An 11,853-nucleotide genomic window follows, 5' to 3' on the forward strand; every position below is an offset into this window, starting at 1 on the left:
AGCATATTGCAAAAAAAATCACACATAATTTAAAATTTTGATATGCGTAATACAAGTTGCGTTTTTCAATACATAAATTCTATCAGGGATAAGAAAATGAACGATGAATTAATGTATATTCCCAATGATTATACACAAAATTACTCCTTCTAAAGAATTAGATTACAATTAGTGGTTGACACGTTTTGACACTCAAATTAAAGAACCAACCAATAAAAATTTAATAGAAGTACCCAAATTTAACCGCCATTTAACCCAATACCCTCTGCTCCAACTGCATGAACGAACTTACCAATAAATGAGGTCCATATTAGCAAGCTAAATTGACGATAATTTTTCCCCTGTCATAATATCTAGTAGTAGTTAACATCCAAGAAACAAACATTATGTAACGGAAAATTTTAATTTATTAATTTAACAAACAATTCACATTTGGAAAAGTTTTGCTTCTTATAAATATGCAGTGAATTTCATCAGATTCAGTAATTATATAATCATTGAGAATGAATTTTCAGTATCATGTTAAAGTTAGGGAATAGTTTTACAGTTAATTTGAAGATATTTGTTCATTACCTTTCAAAAGACGCTTTGCCCGCATAAGGAGCGGATTTCAACAAAAATATCAAAATATTCTTGATAACTCTTTGAGTTATCAAAGACGACTCCTGCCTTTGTACAAGAAAGACATTTAACACTAAGTTTTTTCTTAAACCAAGGATGACAACATCCATAAAAGCAATGGTCTGAAATGTGGTCAAACGAACATTAAAACTTCTGGAGTATCAGAACGGAATAAGCAAAACATAAATGTTATCCATTGCAAAATACTGGATTACAACATAGTACCTTGTTTTTTATAGGAATCAATATTTTTAAAATCAGATGAAAATGATAATTATATCACTTACAAACTGTTTTGTAAAAGTTTTAAATGGACGTATTTACTTTCTGGTAACGACAATATAGTTGCTACGCTTATTGAATATAACTGTCATATGAAACATCATTTAAAGTTTAAAATAAATAGGATAATTCTAGCATGTCTATATTAACGCAAAGATTTAACCGTTACGGACGTACGAACAGACAAACGGACGAACTGCCCCTTAATTATAGAAAATATTCGCTCTTAATAAATCCTATAACTATTCTACCAGAGCTTTGCAGACGCGCTTAATCCTTAATGGTCGGGGGGGGGGGGCGTTGAAACCCCCCCCCCCCTCTTTTGGTTTTTTATCTCATTTTCTGTGTGTGAAAAATAGAGGGCTTTAACTGAGAGACTTTTTAAATATGGGTATGACACATATATAACTCAGAGTTGGATTTTTTTAATATCTTCGGTGGGCACAGGATGCCAACAAACCTGGCAGGGTCATCATCCAGGTAAAAAGCTAAAATATTTTTTGACTTAAACAAAGCATTTTATCTTACTAAAATACAAAAATATTCCGTAGTAGTAAAATCTTTTATAAAATATAGGTGTTCAAGTCAATTTCAGGTTCCAGGTATAATTCCTATAGGTCCTGATCCTCCAGGTCTTCAGAAATCTTTAAAAGCCTCCTGTGGCCGCAATTTTTGACTTAGAGACTTCAAATTTTACACTTAAGCTTTTCTTACATGTCTGCATAACGTAATAAAATTTCATAAAGATCCGCCGCCGTTTTCCCGCCGACCGCCGACCGACTGCGGGGGCTGGCAGCTGCCACATACAGCTGCAACCGCCGAATGTTTCGAGATTTCTAATATAAAATTTACATAAAGAAAAACAATTTCTGAGAAAAAAAAATGAAAGCCTTTTGAAATTTTTAAGTAATAAAGGTTGTTAAATAAAAGGGTGAAGGAAGCGAAAATTGACTTTGACTCACTTATAGTCGGATATTCATTATCAAACAGGGAACATGCACGAGCTTTAAACTTCAGCTGGATACCTAGACCTGTTCCTAAACAAACAGTCTTTTACAACTTTGTAGAATTAGATGGTTGCACGAGGTTGGGTGATTTTTGTCTTATAACATTTATGTTTTAATCTTTAATGATAATTAGCAGCCGCGCGGATGGGTATGGCTGAAGTTTCCATATTTATAAGCCGCGCAGCTGATCGCGGCTAAGGCTTAGAGTGTAGTTCGCTGAATGAGGCCAGGTGCGGCTGTGAATGAGGCTTCGGGTGACTTTTGTTTTTTTTAGCCGCGCGGCTGATTTTTAGGCTTCTCTAAGCCGCACGGCTGATGATGGCTGAGTCTAGGGCTTCAGACCCCGAGTTTTCATATAAGTCTGTATGTATGTTTTCAAGAATACTTGTCCCTAATCAATGCAATGACCAACCCAAATATTAGCAAAGATGAGCGGATTTAAATTTAAATATGGCAATAATTTTAGGATTTAATATTTGCTTGTATTGAAGCAATAACCTATAAAAGGGATTTATTTTGTTAACGCTAAATTTATTAAAAGCGAAGCTTTTCTATAATTAGGGTCGGTCCGTCCGTCCGTCACAGAGAGTTAGCTCTTTTCGTTAATTTAAACAGGTTAGAATTGTCCTATCGATTCCAAACTTTGCATGATGATTCCTATAGTAGTTAGGTACAATTAAGAAAGCGTAGCAACTCTATAAACAATACCAGAATGTCCGTACGTCCATTTTAAACATGTCGATTTTTAACTTTTTTGACAACAAATTTTTGTATGTTAAAATTATCCGATTCTTCTGATTTTTTGAAAACTGATTCCTATTACAACAAGGTACAATGTTATAAGCGAAGCATCTCTATAAACAAGTCCCAAAAATGTAAGTATGTCCTTAAACAGAATCATCTATTTATGCAGTTTTGCAACAAATTTTCTTAAAATATTGTTTGTACTGATGCATTAATATTCTGCTAATTCATTTCTGACAATCTACAAGTGTTAATGTTCGTTTGTCCTTCCATTTCAGAGCTTCGCTTTTATGGATGTTGTCATCCTTGTTTTATTGTATTTTGACAGCAAAAATTTTCAACAATTCTAAAAAGTCACAGAAGCTAAACAAAGCAACCTGCTGAGCACCTGCTAAGCACTGGTTGTTTGTTTGCTACTTTAGGTAAGTTTAGGTTAGGTTATATTGGGTATGGAACCTGCAGTAGTGTGGCCCAAATGAAGGTCTAAATCGCTTTTCAAAGTGCGGAATGTAAAAATAGGTTATGTATTGTTTGTAGATTTTAGCCCTATAATTGATTTTAAGAAAAAATCTATCGCTATTTCGTCAAATGCATATTTATTTTTACCTTTTCTTCCCCAAATAAAGAAAGCCTTACACCAGATATAAAGCAAAACATCAAATTTTCTGTCTGTTTGTTTACAAACATTGAAATAAAATATTAAAATCGCCAGGAATAAACATATGAAGAATGAAAGTATAAAAATTTATTTATGTACAATTACAATAATTTGGGAAAGCTAATTCATACTGCAAAATCATTGAAGAAAAATAATTAAAGATAAGCCTTACTCTTTATTCCTGGTTTAATAAAAAACAATCAAATTATTTTTTGCAATATTAATTTTTATATTAGTATGCTTTTTTAAAAGTTGAATATGAGAATAAGTATACTACATATTTTTTTACCTTCATTTAATTTTTATTTAAGTAAATTGTCTCTTTATTGGCGATAATGTCTGTTGAGCTATGAAATTTATTAAAAACACTTTTTCCTATTTTATGTCTTTAAAATGTATATTTTTTAGAGTTTTTCATCATTTCTCTTCTCATAAGACTAATAGCTAATGTTTTAGTTCAATTTCTTACACAAATTATCAATTTAAATAAAACAATGTTTTTAGACGTTTTTCGGAATTATTCGGCAGGAATGGTGGTTCTGCCTAATTTTTGATATTGCTTCATATTTGAACTCTTGTTACATTAATTTAGGTTGAAAGTTCTTTAATTATTTCTTGTTAAAATCATGAAAATATGAAGTTTTTGATAAAAAGCTTAAGATTGAAATTTCGAGATCAATTTTCATTGTAGAGAGGTCTAGTTTTCACTAAAAGGTCTACATTTGAGCCGGTAACAACTTCAAGCTATCCGCAAATTAATATGGTAAAGATTTAAAATTTCTTGTTTTCTTGGGCCAGTCTAACCTGCAGGGTTAAGGCCCACTATGAAAAAAAACACTTTCCATACTTAATATTTATTTGAATTTATCACCTGGCACTTTATTTTAAAGCACCTTTTCCAAAAAAAAATAATAAATCCGTTAACACTAACATTCCCTCCATTTGTATTTATAAACTATTTATTTCATCTTTTTTTTTAATTGACACATAATATTAGGCAATATGAAAAGGCGCGATAAAAAATATATAGAAGGTTTTTTTAATCGTTGTAAAAGTGATTGACTTATTATTGAGGTCCGTATTAGCAAGCTAAATTGACGACAAATTTTCCCGTGTCATGATATCAACGTATATATCCTATATCCATTTTTTATAGATTCTTAAATTATCTTGCATGGATGACGACATTTCAAATCACCGTTATAAAAGCCATATTGGTTTGCAATAGCTTATTAAAATATTTTACTGTTAATTGGTTTCTTTTTAACTTTATACATCACCAGCGGCCACACTCATTGAGGACTCTAAGGGAACTTAGGAGTTAGGGGCTAGTTGGAGTGGGGTAGAGGGGTGGAAGTCGAAACACTAACTTTCGATCGATTTGATTTATATTTTTAAGTAAAAATAATTGAGAGAATTTTATTTCTTCTAGGGGCGATTTATTATAAAAGCTAATCTCAACTCAAACGGATATTGACACATATAGAGTGACTGCCCCACGCTGTAAAGTGAACAGGCAGCCCACCTTCAGTAAATCCTCCATTATTTATAATACTCCTCAGATGATCAAAAAAATATGAGGTTGCTAAGCCCTGTTGGCACTATCACACAATGGGACCTCTTGAGCACTGATAACCCTTCTAACCCCCCCCCCCCCACTCTTTAAAGTATATACTGGAAAGCCCTACAGGGTTATAACCCCAATAGGAGAAAGGCATAGAAAAATTATTCCACTCTGATTTACAATTTTTTTTTTTTTTTTAAAGGTGGGGGGTTGTGTGTGAGTGCTCTAACGGCCATTTGAGGAAAAGCACCGCCATGATCTCAATATTTCAAATAAGGCAATAATATAAAACAAATAAATTTGTAAGAAAATCAAACAAGAAGGTCGAAGAACAAATAAAAAGTTAGCACGAATGACAAAGAAAAAAGTTATTGCAAAAACGTGATGATAATAGTTTTCCAGTATGGTTCTAAATCCGATTCATATCCGCTGGTGCAAAATGGTTCTCAACCACATGGAAAATCTTGTATTGTTCAATGTAGAGAGTTTTCCGCTAATAAAATAGGAACCACAAAATTATCTGTTTTGTCAGCACGCGACTGCATACCCTTAGGGTTAATAAAACTGGAATTGAACCTACATTTTTCATTTTACTGTCCGCGAAATGATGTCTATAATACAATCAAGTAAATAACTATTACTTGCTAACATTTTTAAAACAGAAAAAAAGGAAAACAAATCAATTTAAACATTTATATAATTAGGGTCTGTTCTTCTGAATAGATGTGTGGATTTTATTTAAAGCATTACTTTTGGCAGGTTCAAATTGATTAAAAAGTTAATGTCAGCTGCGAACCAGTGCAGCTGCAAAGTTGTTTTGTTTTTACGCAGTTTACAATTCATATACAAGTTTTTTTTACAAGTTTGTAAGTTTTTTTAGTGCTGTACTACTTATGAACAAATTATTATACCTTTTTAAAAGCAAAGCTTTTCTATAATTATTAAAAGCAAAGCTTTTCTATAATTATTAAAAACAAAGCTTTTCTATAATTAGGGTCGGTCCGTCCGTACGTCCGTAACGGATAGCTTTTTTCGATAATTTTGGCATGTTAGAATTGTCCTATTGATTTCAAATTTTACATAGTGATTCCTTTAGTAGTTAGGTACGATTTAGAAAGCGTAGCAACTCTATAATCATCACCAAAATGTCCGTACGTCCATTTTAAACATGTTGATTTTTTTACTTTTTTAACAACAAATTTTTATGTGATCTAATCATCCGATTGATCTGATTTTTGGTATATTAATTCCTGGGACAACAAAGTATAATTTAATAAGCGAAGCAACTCTATAAACAATCCTAAAAATGTAAGTATGTCCATAAACCAATGATAGTTTTAGTTTATAGTATTTTTCAAAACATACTCAAAATCGTAAACGATGGGTGATTTCGTAGAGAAATGTTACTGTTTTCAATATTTTCAAAATACTAAAATAACCCTAAAAATATACAAATTCCCCGATATATTCAAACGACCGGAAATTGAGACTTCACACCTCTGTTAACATTTTCATACGGAGAGAAGGGGTCAACTTATGCTAGATTTGGGATGTATTTCTAAGATACTACATATGTTCACATATCTTTACGGTCAAACATTGTCAGAAAATCATAAAAATTCCGGAAAATATTATCATACTAAGAAGGTTTATGACCTCACTAGAATTTTATGACTTGGAATAATAGAGGTTTGGTGAATAGATTATTTTTATAGCATCACGCAATCTCGTAGCCAGATTATCAAGATAGTTAATATTAGTTCTTATTGCTAATTTCGCTTGTTTTTTTATTTCCATTTTGGCAGCATTTCATGCTTAATAAACCAACCAATCACAATTAAAGAAAAAAAGTCTCCAAAGTTGTTATTGCTAATTTATCTTTTGACTTTTCCAGTTACTTTATGTTCTGTTGTGTTTGTCAGTTCAAATAAAGAAATAGGATTTTGTAGATTTATTAATTATGTATTATTTTTTAAAAATGTTATGTAAGCCCCCCCCCCCCCCCAATCATATTTCTTAAAATATCTTATACGTGAGTCACACACAAAGTAGAGAAACAGGTGCATATATATTGTTAATGAATTCTGGCGTGGGGGGGGGGGGGGGTTACAATGATGCATCAGATTCAGAAGTAGCTAATATACCAACCAAAGGTTTTTTTATAATATCTATATGTGATACTTAATTTTTCAAAATATTGCTTGACTTTGATGTATCAATGATCAGAAATAGCTATTTATTTATCTAATATACCAAACAAAATTTTTTTTTATAATAATTAATATAATATCTATATCAGTTACTTAAGTTCTCAAATTTAAAATATAGCTTGAATTTTCTAAAGAATAATTCTTACAACATTTCTGTACGAACACCTTGGCTGACCGTAATATCATGTTACCAGTTACTTACCACCTGCCTTCCCCCCCTACCTTTAGGTTTGGTGGGGGTTTCCGTTTCTTGTGCCTTAGATTTATTAGATTTAGGCTTAGCTGCCTCTGCCTGTATAGGTGTTGAAGTGTTGAAAAACCGAAATTCTTGTCCATTTTCTGTGGGGGTAACGGGCACAGACTGATTCTGAATCTGTGAAATCTCAGGCAGACATTGATCTTCATATCCAAGTTCTTTAGCCAACTCTGCTACCTGTGGTTTCACTTTTTCGTACACTTTTTTAGATGGGCCTGGAGTACTCTGTACTTCTTCATGTACGGCGGGTAAGCTGGGCTTCTTTGACCTACCAGTACCAGCATTCATCTTTTTAGGCTTAGATGGCTTAGCTGCATGTACGGTGGGTAAGCTGGGCTTCTTTGACCTACCAGTACCAGCATTCATCTTCTTAGTCTTAGGTGGCTTAGCTGCCTCTGCTGGCACATTTAACTGGGGAATAACAGGGAGCACATATTCATCTTCTGATTCTGACAGCCTAAATAAATAAAAAAATAACATTATTGGCTTTAAAAAAATTTAAACTTAAAGACTAAAGTTTATAAATTTTAAAAAATAGGGGCGTAGCTGCTAGTGTTATATATCTTACCTATATTTTTTATTTATATAACATGATATATGTTTGTATGTTATTTTTTTGTTTTCTTTTAAAATCTACAATAAGAGGCCTCTAGGGGCGTAGTCGCTAGTGTTATATCTCTTACCTATATCTTTTATTTATATAACATGAGTGTATAGGTTTAAAAAATATTATTTAAAAAATTAACACTTAGTTTTCTTAGTTTACTTTTAAAATCTACAATAAGAAATTCCCCCTCCTCTTATCTATTCTATACCTCTATCTCTTACCTATATCTTTTATTCGTTGGATACTGTTCTACTTCTTCTTCATAAAGATACTGTTCTTCAATTGATCTCTTTACAACTTGATGAACAGTTTCCTCCTCAGGCTCCTGCTCAATTTCTTCAACACCAGAAATATTTTGAGATTCCAAAGTCAAACTGAAATGAAATATTGTATGTAATAATAAAATGCGTCTATTTTATTTATTGGCTTTTAAAAAATTTAAAGTTTATAAATTTCAAAAAATAGTGTTATATATCTTACCTATATTTTTTATTTAAATCTAAAATCTACAATAAGAAATTCCCCCTCCTCTTATCTATTCTATACCTCTATCTCTTACCTATATCTTTTATTCGTTGGATACTGTTCTACTTCTTCTTCATAAAGATACTGTTCTTCAATTGATCTCTTTACAACTTGATGAACAGTTTCCTCCCCGGGTTCCTGCTCAATTTCTTCTTGAGATTCCAAACTGAAATAAAATATTGTATGTAATAATAAAATGCGTCTATTTTTAAAATTAGAATCTATCATGAAGGAAAATACGTTTTAATTCGTTTATATTCGTAGAAAGAAATAACTATTATATAATAATACAGTGTGTGTTTTTTGAGAACTTTTTGAAACCAATTTTATTTTACCCAAAGTCAACTACTATACAGGAAATCCAATTTTTGTCTTTCAATATGATTATGGGTAGAAGATTTAAGCATAAGAAAAATGCGTCTATTTTTAAAATTAGAATCTATCATGAAGGAAAATACGTTTCAAAACGAAAAAAAAAATTAAAATTAGAATCTATCATGAAGGAAAATACGTTTCAAAACGAAAAAAAAATTTAAAATTAGAATCTATCATGAAGGAAAATACGTTTTAATTCGTTTATATTCGTTTTTATATTCGTAGAAAGATGAAAGAAATAATAAAGCCATTAATCGTAAAATTCTGGTAAAATTGCTTTCAAAAAAGTTCTCATAAAAAAACACACTGTATAAATAATATTTAATAATAGATTTGCTTATTAGCTTAGTAGATAGAAATAAATGAAATTGATTTATTGTACCTAAGTAATTTCCGGTCAACTCCAGAGGAATTTAATGTTCCAAAATTGGATCTTCTTGTAGTCATCACTCGATAATTCTTTTAAACAAACTAAATGAAAATTTGTAACCACTTACCCAAAGTTAAATTAATCATACCTGTGTGCAAAATGTTACGCTCCGTAAGATTAATGAAATCCCCCCATTTTTTAACACTTCAGCATCAAATTTCCAACCCCCCCCCCCCCCCCAAGAACACTAACCACTTGGTTACCAAATTTCCAGGACCTCCTCTTATTTGAATATATTTAATCTTTTTTCTCCACCCATCATAACGCAATTTTTTTACCGCCATTATGCCCATAATAATCACCGCCCCAAGAACCGCCCACAAATTATTTAAGCATCATGTTAAAAATTTATCCTAAGTAAAATTAATCTTACCTCCTCCCCAAGAACCGCCCACAAATTATGTAACCCTTTTATTCAAGCATCCTAAGTAAAATTAATCTTATTCTTACCCACTCCCCAAGTTAAAAATTAATCGTGACCCCCCCCCCCCCTCATATATATAAACATAATGAAAATGAAATTACAAGAAGCCTTGTTACTCTATAATTAAGGTATGTCCATACGTCCCTCCGTCCGAGTCTTTTTACGGAAATACACTATATTGTTATATATAGAAAAAGATTGTTATAAATGTTTTATCACGTATTTTACAATTTTGTCCATTTTCACCGCTCATTATGAATATGGGCGGAGTGGTAATGCGCGCCGTTGAAACGTATGGTTTTTAACATTTTCTCCATGTAACCCCCTAAAATTGGGGTTGGTGTTGTATGTAATAAATATTAGGAGGTAATAGGATATCTGTTTAGCTCCCCCCCCCCCCCAAAAAAAAGGGGGAAAAACATAAATATTAGGAGGGGATAGGACAGTGGACAATAATAATAATCTATATTCTATCTTTATATATTTAGAGGTGTAATTTGTAAAAATCTCAAAATTTTTAACATTTTCTCCATGTAACCCCCTAAAATTGGGGTTGGTGTTGTATGTAATAAATATTAGGAGGTAATAGGATATCTGTTTAGCTCCCCCCCCCCCCAAAAAAAAAGGGGGAAAAACATAAATATTAGGAGGGGATAGGACAGTTGACAATAATAATAATCTATATTCTATCTTTATATATTTAGAGGTGTAATTTGTAAAAATCTCACAATGTAGCTTTAAACAAGTTTATTAAATAATTAAACCTTAGGGTAAAGCGGGGCGATCTCAGTTTTTTTTTTCCCCACCTTCATTAAATGACATTTTTCTCCATGTTCTAATTGACTGACAGAAAAAAAAAACAAATCCAATTTGTTCCTACAAAAAAGTATCAAATGAAATTTTTCTGAGATGAATTTTTAGGGTACTTATTGGGTCTTTTTGTATTATTTGAAAAATTGATATTGAATTTTAGATTTTTCTTTTTTTCATGGCTTGGGGGAGGGGGGAGGCGAGGCGATTTAAGAGAAACAACGAAATTTCATGTCCCATGGTCCACGGATAAAAAAATATATTTGATTTGCAATAAAAACTACTCTTTCTATGTAAAACAAATATACAAAGTTTTTACTTTTTAATTCGTTCGTTCTTTAAGACAGATAGCTATTTCTTTCATAGTTAAACGGCTCCTCGGGGCTAAAAAATCTGGTTTTAATAATTAAGTTAAAAGTAAAACTATAGAAACTATTTTTTGAAGCGAAGCTATTTCTGATTTATTTACATAAAAACTGATTTATTTAAATAAAGCCGAAAGCTGTCTATAATACGATGCGATAAATCTCTATTTTTGAAGCGAAGCTATTTCATAATTAAGTTTTTTTTAAAATCTTTTCTCTTTTTTACCAGAATCATTTTTAAACTTTTAAAGTGTCTGATAAAATTAAATCTAAAAGCTATCCACCAATATAAAAAGTGTATATAATAAGCAGCCGGTTAGTTTAGGCCGTAAATCCAATAATGCGATATAATTATCCGAAGTTCCTAATCCAAACACAAGTATTATTATTTTGAGTTTCTATCACATTTATTTTTTACAATATCACGCAAAAGTTATTTTTATAATATTTACAATTCAATTTCAATATAGTTATTTAAGTTTCTATTTACAATACATACAAAACAAATAATTAAATAATAATTACGGTCATCATACGACGGATTTGCGATGGTTTTAACATGGTTTTAAGATTTGAATTTTTATGATATAAAATATAAATTTATTAAGTATAACTATATATATAATCGTTTTACGTTAATACAGTTAATTTTGTAAGTATAACTTTATACGGTTTTTTTTTACTTCAGTTGAAAGAAATCATTTTTACTTTCCGGTCATACACTTAAAGCTGGGATTAATAAGTCTTTACTATATTTGATAACTCTTACTCTTAGTAGAAATTATAATTGTACATACATCCTATATCCGTAAAATTGTGTTTAATACTATTTTAATATAATCTTGAAAAAATAATATTTGAAATAGAAATCATTTAAATTTATGAGAAAGAAAAATCTGTAAGAAATCGTTTTTACTTTCCGGTCATACACTTAAAGCTGGGATTAATAAGTCTTTACTATATTTGATAACTCTT

This window comes from Acartia tonsa, chromosome 3 (assembly GCF_053477335.1).
Source record: "Acartia tonsa isolate MP-2025a chromosome 3, ASM5347733v1, whole genome shotgun sequence".
NCBI lineage: Eukaryota > Metazoa > Arthropoda > Copepoda > Calanoida > Acartiidae > Acartia > Acartia tonsa.